Below are 11159 nucleotides of genomic sequence, written 5' to 3' on the forward strand. Positions count from 1 at the left end.
TGAATGTGTCCCGACTAAGGCTCTATTTACATTTGTTAAAATTTAACAAGTGTGTCACCTCTTTACCTAAAAATAGTTTCCAAAAGCAGAAAGCATTCATGCAAAGGCCTCACTCACTTATTTTGATGTGCATTTCGACTTTACTGTATCTTTGCTTTTAACTTTGCCTGGATTACATTTCTTTGTTTACATGACCCACCTCATGCTTTCTTATTAATATAGAGTAGAGTGCAAATGTCTGAAAACACAATGACAGTAAAAAAACAGTTCAGTTAATATGTTATAAATATCTTATATTTTGAACACAGCATTGCCATTAACTTCTTTGCAAAAAAAAAAAAAATGTTGCGAACTTACACAAGCAACAGGCAATAGGTGTTTTGTTCCTGAATAATTTGGTACAAAATCGGTAGCTTGATTGATTCAAAGACTCCGTCATAAACATAGTCACTTGTTTTGATAGTAAATGCTGCATCTAAAATTGCATGCATTCTAAGTAGGTGTTTTGTGTAGTTAATTTGTGACTGTGAAAAGTACCATATAGGATGAATTTATGTAGAATGAATGTAATTTGGACATATGGTTGGTACTACATTTGTCATGTTGTTATTATCATGTGACCTACCAGTGTCAGCCTTGCTTTCCTGCCATTCACAAATCCTCCTGTGCTGACATCACACACTTCATAATCTTCATAATCATAAACTCTTTAATATACTGCTTCTACTAAATAGTAGGAGAGTAAGCATATATGGATGCAGCCTACATTTCTAAACGAGTCCTTTGAGTGAACGAGTCCAATGACACACTCATAAAAATGGTCACTTGTTGCCACCTTCTGGTGAACCAATGTAACCTGCAGAAACAGTAAAAATGATTTCACCTGTAGAATTCACAAACACGAAAGTGGAGAGTTGCAAACTGTTTTGTTGGACTATGCATATATCAGCACTCTTATGCCGCTCAGACAATCAAAATCTAGGACTGGATGTAAATATGTAAACGTAAATAAATGTTCCATGAAGTTATTTTCAAAATTTCCTATTTGTTTTCCATGAAAGCAAAGATTAAGAAGTTCTTGTCAGTATAACAAAGGATAAAATGTCCCCCATGTTCAAGTCTATTTAAACAGATTTACAAACAAGCTTACAATCAGCCAGTTTACACTTTCCTTCCCATTAAGCTTTTCACTCTTCAATAATGAAGGTGTGCAATACACGACAGATTGGAATAAATGATAATTCAACACACCCCTGTGTTCAGAGACAGGAAGGGGAGAGAGAGTCTTGGGCATTTCTATTTAGGTCGGGCATCAGAAGCAGTACACTAACAATTGAAGATGAAGTGAGATCAGAGCTCTGTCTTCCCTGGGCTTGGTCTAATATATCTCATCATTTTCGGACAAATGCATTTGGGTTAGTGCTCTGAATTTCTTTCCTTTTCCTAAAATGACATTCAAAATCCACTTTCTATTACATTTTTGATGCTTCATATTTAATTTTAATTATAATTGTGTCTGATATTATATCTGATAATTGGCCCTAAAATATACACACTGGCTTTCTTTACAAAAACGAAATGCTGTAAAATAATAATAATAAAAAGTAGATTGACAGGATATCAACACAGTCTAGTGGAAAAAAATAAAGCCCAAAATTAAACTTTTGTCAGCATTTACTCACTTTCATATTCCATTATTATTGAATGTTAATGGTGACCGCGACTGGCAAGCTACATTTTCAATGGCAATGTTTCATTTGAGAGAATAACATCTTAAATTTCAGTCTGTTCTTTAAACAAATGAAAGAATGTTCTTTAGGTTCTTTTTGGTGCTTGGCAGCTCGAGTCCTCTTCGACTTTTATTAACATTTTATGCGTTTGGCAGACACAACTTACAACTTATATACAGAAATGGGTGCTATTACTGTACACTTCACCGACAGATTTGACCAATGTGAATCTTAGAGAATTCAAACCTATCTTACTTTTTAAAAATTACAAATCTGGTTATGACAAAGTTGTCTGGGTTGGTCTACAGACCTTATAGACCTACATTACATGGCTAGATGCATTTATCACTCTTGTTGAAAGTTAGAAAAGACTCGATATATAACAAAAGTGTTTTTTTGTTTTTGTTTTTTTGTTACTGAACTCCAAGAAGCTTGTAATTTCTCTATAACACAAGCTGGGGATTGTCACACACTTTCATAGATATTATAGAAAGATTAATATTTAGTCATAACCGTGACCCTGTTTGTACATTATACTTTCCCAAATAAATTTTATTTGATTATATGAGTCTTTATGGACAAAACAGTGAAAAGCCTGTATTTTATTGCCTCTGCAGAATATCTTACTGCACAACTGACAAAACTCAGGATAAGGTCTTTGCTTACGTCTCCCAAAGCCAGTGCAATGAAACTCTAGAGTGCCATGCCTTCCTGTGCCAAAAAAAGAAAATAGTAAGTTCTTCAGATGCACATAATGTCTATCTGCCTGCCTGCCTGTCTGTCTGTCCATCTACATTTTTAAAAAAAAATCTATTTTGATCATGATTGTCTATTTTCTTGCTACAGGTTTTGTATTATATTTGACAAACTCTTATTGTGAAAGTCACAGTCTTTTCTTTAGATCTGTATTTATAGTTGGTATCTAGCGCCATCTAGTGGACAAGAGCATGATTCTTCACAATGTTACCCATGCAGGGCAGGCTTTGATTTTGTGATCACGTGTCCTTCACAGGCTCAGGCTGTGACACTGACAGTTGCCCAAGCTTTTAAAGTAGCTCTGGATCAGTGGGAGATCGCACAGGAAGGTGAGTTTTTTTTTTGTTTTTTTGCCTTGGGTCGATTCTTTTTGGGGTGAATTATGTGTTATTCCATATATATATATATATATATATATATATATATATATATATATATATATATATATATATATATATATATATATATATATATATATATATATATATATATATATATATCCCAAGGAACAGAAGATATTCCTGTGTCTTCATTTTCCCATTGCAGACAAAAGTAAGAAAGCTCGCACATGCTACTCCTGTTCAGACCCTGAATCTCAGCCTGAATCTGAACCAAACAGTGTTTCAGGTACATTAATTGTTTGAACACAAGGTTTTCTGGATGTCTGTCTTGAATTCATGGGAATACTCTTCATTTGTGTTCTTTACTTGTGTCAGAGGAGGACAAGACTCAGGATCTGATGGAGCACAAACTTAGGAAGCCCTTCTTTCCTTCTTTCCTTTCACCATCCCACAGAGCAAAGCTAGGAGACGACCAATCAAACATGACTCCTGGGTACGATGCCAGCCTTTCTAAACTTTCCACATACTACCATGCCAAAGTTTGTGGTTGGTAGGAGTTAATAATGTTTTTAAAGAAGTCTCTTATGCTTATTAAGGCTGCTTCTGTTTGGTCAGCAATACAGTAAAATAGTAGTTCTGTCAAATATTATTACAATATTATCTTATTATATTTATAATATTAATAAATATTATGAACTCAGTTTAGAGCAGAACTAATTTTACACATAAATATGTTTACTGAAAGAGTGCCACTATTGTGCAGAGTATCTGCTCCAAAATGAAGGTCAGTTGTTCTGATAGAGCATTCAAAAAGCATGCCATGGCAGTTATTACTCTATTGCCCTTGGCTAATTGCCATTATATTATCAGTCAGCACGTCCTGTCCTGTTGATACAGCACATATTCACAACTAAGTGGCATTCTCTGCTTAAATGCAATATACATGACCTCTAGGTGGTGATTCCATTTTTTGGAATGGCCATTCCAGTTTTTTACAGCATGCTAGTGCTGAGAGTTACTCTGTGAATCTGTATTTGATATGATATAGATGTGATCTCTGATGGTTTTTCTCACACAGTTATTTCATGTTGTCTTATTTCCAGGATGCGGAAGATGGCCTCGATGATGCATTTTCAAGGTAAGTTTCCTGTTCCCTTCTGCTTATACATAGTCAACCTGTCTATGACATCAGAGATTGATCCTCCAGTGAAGTGTTTGTTTTAGATATTGTGCTTATTGATCACAACTTGTGCTTTAAAATACACTCACATACATATGCAAAAAATAAATAAAAGATTTGATTATGGTAGTAAAAAACAAATGCAGTAAACTTAAAAATCTTACTGACCCCAAAAGGTCTGAATGTTATTTAATTACTTGTGTTTATTCTAAGAGCATTTTATCTGCAGAGCGGCTCAGCAAATGTCTGAATACAGCATTTAAAAAAGAGATGATTTCCCCAGGGATGCTCTAAAATTCTTTGTTTATTAGCAAGAGGCGAAAGGGCTGATTTGCTTCCTTAAAGACACCAAGAAATCAAAATATGGGTTTTCTAACATATTATCTGTGTGTGTGTGTGTGTGTGAGTGTTAGTTTTGAGCCCATCTGTATGCTGTATTCAGATGAATGTGGAGTTATTAAATATCAGAATTCAATATCAAAATTCAAGCTTTTGTGTGAACTGTTAATGATATTAGATACAAAAACGAGAATTACCAAAAATAATGAATATGATTTTATTAACAGATAGTGAAACTGGCAAAGTTGAACAACAAAAACAAATAAAGAATCTGATCTTCCACTGCATGAAATGTATAGTTTTATAATAATTAATTAATTCATATTTTACTAAAAATAATAGTTTTGTTGTGTGTGTGAATTACCTGCATCTATGTCTCACTACAAACAATGAAGCTGAGTTTAGTTTCTTCCAAAACAGCTATTTTACCCCCTTGTGAGTGTGAGAAATAATGTAGGGATTCGGTATCGAATCTGTTTTATTAATAGAAGTCGCAGGGCAGCGTTTACAACAAGCTTCTGTGCTCCTGAATGTTTATTTGTGTGCGCAGTGTGATCTCTAATCTCTCTGTGTGTGTGTGTGTGTGTCAGTAGAAGCAGCACATTAAAATAGAACGGTGATTAAACTAAAAGATTTCAATACACAATTGACACTGTCACACACATAAAGTGGTCTTCAGTTGGGTCATATTGTGAATCTGTTATTTATTAAAATAAAGAAACTTTTAGGATTTTGAAAAATTAAAAAACAATTTACAAGAAAAAAAAACAAGATTCTGCACTTACTCAGTACAGTTTTGTATCTGTAAATTTAAAAAACCCTTTATGTACTACATATACAAATACAGCATGCATTAAAAAAAAGTTTAAGGTGAAGTATAATCTGTTCTGTGATTAGGATGAATTTTATAATTAAAGCTGACATTTTATTAATAATTCTTGTTTGTTATTATAATTTTAATAAAAAGATTTTAAATTAGTTATAATAGATAAAACAAAATAAAATTTAATAGTTTTTACTTTTATTTATTTAGAACTGTTAAGTAAATATAATTTTTTTATAATATGCAATCAATGTATTTAATGTGTGTGTGTGTGTTTTAATTTAATAAATGTTTTAGATTTTTGGAAACATTTTTAGTTTTACTCACTGTCTCTGCGTTTATGGGCTTCTTTAAAGGGGCGCCAAGCAATAAAATCATGAACATCAGTGCTTTCATTGCTTAATGTTTAGGAACTGATTGCTTAGTGAGTTACAGGCATTCCTCTGTACAATTTCACAGGGATGTACTTTCTAATCAATGTATTTTAACCCGATACAAGTCATTCTATGATTGCTTGCCACATTCTCTGCTGCCATTACGTTGTAACTGGTTGTGATGCCAGTGAATTACTGTGACTTTATTACTGAGATACAGCAGGTCAGAAACAGTACTGTCATCCTGCAAAGGGCCAAAGGACCATGATTCATCTAAGTGAATCAGATGAAGTGGATCCAAATAGTCAGCTGTTTCCTTTCACTGAACATAAATAATAAACACTGTAATATTAGATTTAGATCTCCACTGGCTGACAAAGGCTGGTATAGTTTGAACAGTGGGATGCTGGGAAGGATGTGATGGTTTAACCATAGCTTACAGTCAGCATGTGTCATGCTCTCTCTCACCTGCCATGCAGCAATATGGAGGTGGAGGAGATGGACGCAGGTAAGTGAGGTGAGAGAAACCGTACCGCTTAAAGATGAGCCTCAGTTATCATCAAGCCAGCCAGAGACTAATATCATTACACTTCAGACATGCATCACACTTAGTTTCCACTTAGTTTCCACTGCACTTTAAAACAGTAACATACAAGAGGGTTCCTGGTGAATTTTCATGACTTGTCGAGTCATTTGTGAGTACTGGATAATAATTTGTAAATAAAAATTTGGCAACACTCTACAATAAGGAACATTAGTTAACTACTATAGTTAACATGGACTAAGAATGGACAACACTTCTACAGCATTTATTCATCTTAGTTAATGTTCATTTCAACATTTACTAAAGCATTATTCAAATCAAATGTTGTGCTTGTTAACATTAGTTAATGCACTGTGAATTAACACAAACTAACAATGGACAAGTGTATTTTCATTAATTAACATTAATAAAGATTAATAAACAATGTAATCAATGTATTGTTCATTCATGTTAGTTAATACATTAACTAATGGCACTCTATTGTAAAGTGTTACCAATTGTCTGAATTATTCACTGAAAAGAACTGACTCAAACTAATGATTTGCTCACAGATTATTGCGTGCACAATATATCAGCACTACTGTTCAAAAGTTTGTGGTCAGCAGAAATTTTTTCACACAGTTAAAAAATAAATAAATAAATAACATCTTTTATTCAGCAGTGTTTTATTCAGTTGAATTAAGCTGATCAAAGGTTACCGTAAATATATTTATAATGTTGCAAAATGTTTCTATTTCATATAAATGTTGTTCTTTTAAACTTTCTCTTCATCAAAGAAAACATTTTTGTACTGACCCCGTACTTTTGAATGGTAGTGTAGCTGATTAAATATATACAGTCATGGCCGAAAGTTTTGGCAGTTAAATAAATGTGTTTGCTAGATATCGCTGCTTAAACTGTTATGGTGTTCATTCACCTTGTTTCTAGATTTTTGTGACTGATCAGATTTTTAAATAATTGCTAAAAGCTTCATTGGCCAAAAAATTGAAAATGGACAACAGCCGGTGTCAACCAGGGCAGCAAAGAAGCCACTTATCTCCAAAAAAAAATAGATAAGGACAAACTGAAATTCTGCAGGAAGCACAATATTTGGACAGCAGAAGACTGGTGCAAAAGCTCCCTTCTGACTGTTTGGAACATCTGGAAAATCTATTGTTCGGAGAAGAAAAGGTGAACGCTACCATGAGTCCTGTGTTTTGCCAACAGTGAAGCATCCTGAGACCATCCATGCGTGAAGTTGCTCTCTCGTGATTCTGCCCAAAAACACTGCCATGAATAAAGAATGGTATTAAAAGATCCTGCAAGATCGACTTCTTCCAACGATCCATGAGCAATTTGGTGATGATCGGTGCATTTTCCAGCATGATGGAGCACCATGTCACAAAGCAAGAGCGATAAAGAAGTGACTCGAAGATTATTGCATTGAAATTATCAATCCTTGGCCAGGCAACTCCCCAGATCTCAATCCCATAGAGTACCTTTGGTCAGTCCTGAAAAGGAAAGCAGAAGCCCACAAATTGTGATCAACTTAGAGAACTACCCCAAAATTATAAACGCAACACTTTTGTTTTTGCCCCAATTTTTCATGAGCTGAACTCAAAGATCTAAGACTTTTTTATGTACACAAAAGGCATATTTCTCTCAAATATTGTTTTCAAATCTGTCTAAATCTGTGTTGGTGAGCACTTCTCCTTTGCTGAGATAATCCATCCACCTCACAGATGTGGCATATCAATATCTGATTAGACAGCATGATTATTGCACAGATGTGCCTTAGACTGGCCACAATCAAAGGCCACTCTAAAATGTGCAGTTCTATCACAGCACAATGCCACAGATTCCAACATCACCTCATGTTGCAGCATGATAATGCATGGCCCCATGTTGCAAGGATCTGTACACAATTCCTGGAAGCTGAAAACATCCCAGTTATTGCATGTCCAGCATACTCACCAGACATGTCACCCATTGAGCATGTTTGGGATGCTCTGGATCAGCGTATACGAAAGCATGTTCCAGTTCCTGCCAATATCCAGTAACTTCACACAGCCATTGAAGAGGCGTGGATCAACATTCCACAGGACACAATCAACAACCTGATCAACAATATGTGAAGGAGATGTGTTGCATTGCATGAGGCAAATGGTGGTCACACCACACTGTAAAAAATTTCTTGTTGTTTTTACAAAAACTTTTTGGCAGCTGTGGTTGCCAGAATAATTTTGTAAAAATACAGAAAACTGTAAACACATTTACGTCAAAAACTGTTAATTTTACAATATAAAGCTGTAATTTACAAACAAGAAAATGTGAATATAAACCAGTAAATTCAACAACACACAAAATTAAATCTGTTTTGTACCTTGAAAATACTGACAACCACCATAATAATAAAGATGGTACTGTATAAGAGAAAGCCACATGAAGCATCAAAGCTCATCACAAGTAGCTTCACCACAAGCAGAAGTATATATTAACATATAGAAGGTGCACATTTATGGAAACACAAAACACCATCATGGTAACACACGTGATACTTAAATAATGCAAAAAACTTTCATTAAGCAACAGAAGATGTAACATAAAGCTCAAATGTACATAACTGATAACAAGAACTATTTAAAAACATGATTATTTAAACAAAATACTTTCAAACGTGGAGTGTCACGCAGGGAATTCTGGGAATATCAGTTTACAGTTTTAGACTGTAAATTATACATTGATTTGTTCTTTTTTACTTCTAAAAGCTGTATAATTAACAGAATTTTACTGTAAATTTACATTAAATGCTTTGTTAGATCTTTTACAGTTTTTCCCTGTATATAGTACGGGAACTTACTGTTAACCTATTATCAGTTTTTTTCCGTAGCGTTTTTACAAAATTTTACAGTTAAAATTACACTTATTTTTTACAGTGCAGATACTGCCAGAGCACCCTACAGAGATTATGAAGAAAAAAGGTCAACACTGTAAATTTTGACTCATTCTATTCAAGCCTTTTAAACTTATGATGTGCTTATCATTGTTTTTCAGTATACCATAGATATGTGAAAAAAAGAGACAAATCTACAAATACTGCAGCAACAAACTTTGTAAATCACAAAATGAATGTCACTGCCAAAACATTTGGTCTTGACTGTAGAGCTATGCTTGCAAAAATGTACATTTACTAAAATAAATAAAAATACATAATACAATACATGATAATAATTTCCAAGTCTGAAAAACGACATTTTAAATGCCATGAAATTTCCAGGTTGTTGATGACTATGGGAACCCTGATAAAAGCATTGTCTTTCCTAAAGTTTTTTGCATGTGCATCTTTCAGTGTAAATGTAGTTGTAAATTAAAACATTTTAACTGTTAGAAAAAATTTAAAACAAGGAAACATTGCAAAGTAAAATAATTAATAGTATAGATAACTCTACTTCTTCCCTCCATCAGACTGGCAACATCCCGCAGCAGAACCATGTCTGAGGATGCAGCTGTGAGTCCAGTGGAAGAAGATCTCCTTTCCTTCAGCAGTGAGGACTCAGACTGAACACACACACATCACTCTCACCAGCCTATCAGAAAGTGTCACACAACACCCCCCAGCTCCGCACACAATGTGTGACATATGCCTCAGTGATGGTCTCATTCACACCACTGCCACTTAAAACAGCCACAATACCACACAACAGCAGCAGAAACGTGCACAATTCAATTATAAAACGATTAAATTCCAATGTACTTACATTGTAATACTGTAAGTTCAGGGTAAGTACTTGATAATACAACATGTGTGAAACCGTATGTTGTTATGTAGTATTCAAGCATCTGTGTAAGCAAATCTACTGCATTATATCATGTAAAAAGTGTAAATCTTTTCAACACATTGGTGCTATATTGTAGACACTTGGGTTGTGTTAATTTAATATACATTAACTGCAAACATTGACAATAAAGCAGACTCGACTTGACTTAAACATGTACTTGAAAGGGAAACCTAATTCCACAAAGACCAGACGTCTGTCCTTCAGCCCGGCGTTCTTCAGGTCAGATGGTGTGTGGGTTGTTTCAGTCGAGTCCTTTGCGCTGAACAAACCCACTGCAAAGCTCTCAGACGAGTGTGATTAGACATGTACAGTACCAGAGCCGCATGTGTTAGGGAGCTTTAGATGTGCAGTTATACACTCTAGGTGAACGTTTACAAATAGAAGTATGTAGAATTGTTCAGGACTGATATTTTGAAGAAATGTAATTCAATTTCAGATATATATTGTTGGTCAGGGTGACGTTTGCTTATACAATCATGGCAGAAACAGAAAGTGATTGTGAAATTTTGAAATATTTTACAAATGCCTCAAACAAATTTTTTATTTCTTTCTTCTTTAGAATCCAAGATAGTCTCGTGTAAAAGCCTTTCACACTGGCTTCCAGCCTCAAGTGTTAGAATTATTATTATTATTGTTTATATTTACAGGACAGTGTTTCACCCTATTGATTGTCATCAATGAAACCTATTTTTAATTTGAATTCATTTAAATATATGCAACTTCATATATTTACTGACTTTTTTTTGTTCAAATGATTTCAAAATCATAACTGATTTGGTAAAAAATAAATATAGGTGTTGAATAGAAAAGGCACAGAAATTGATATCACTGTTTTCTATAGGTTCTGTCATTTCTTTGCTTTATAAGAGCTAAAGAATATTACACTGTGGCTCTCAGAAATGAAAAATAATCATATTCCCATGAGTCCCAATCAGTCTCCAGCAGCTAGCGCTACTACCATTCTGCCCTTTTTACATTAAATTAAAACGCACGCTCAGAAATCTCTTCATCATTCCCTGAAATCATTAAACATTAAGTCTTTGGGCCTCAGTGGCTCTCTCAGCTTTTTTCTCTTTCGTGCATTTTTGAACATGCACTATTTCTGCTCAAATTACAGATCAAAATATTGTACCATTGTACCATTTTAACCATTGTCCTGCTGAAATAAGTTTAATTTAATTTAATAGAATAAATACTGTAATAGAAGTGTATTCTGTCTTAGTTCAATTAGTGGTGTTCTGGTTATTTTGATTA

The 11159-nt window shown here is 34.2% G+C and overlaps 1 pseudogene; it reads left to right on the top strand.

Moving 5' to 3' along the window:
- The first annotated feature begins 2347 nt into the window (after positions 1 to 2347).
- Positions 2348 to 11010, top strand: LOC113073713 (low density lipoprotein receptor adapter protein 1-like; annotated as a pseudogene).
- Positions 11011 to 11159: the final 149 nt, after the last annotated feature.

The sequence above is a fragment of the Carassius auratus genome, unplaced genomic scaffold, assembly GCF_003368295.1.
Source record: "Carassius auratus strain Wakin unplaced genomic scaffold, ASM336829v1 scaf_tig00012825, whole genome shotgun sequence".
In the NCBI taxonomy this organism is placed as follows: Eukaryota; Metazoa; Chordata; class Actinopteri; order Cypriniformes; family Cyprinidae; genus Carassius; species Carassius auratus.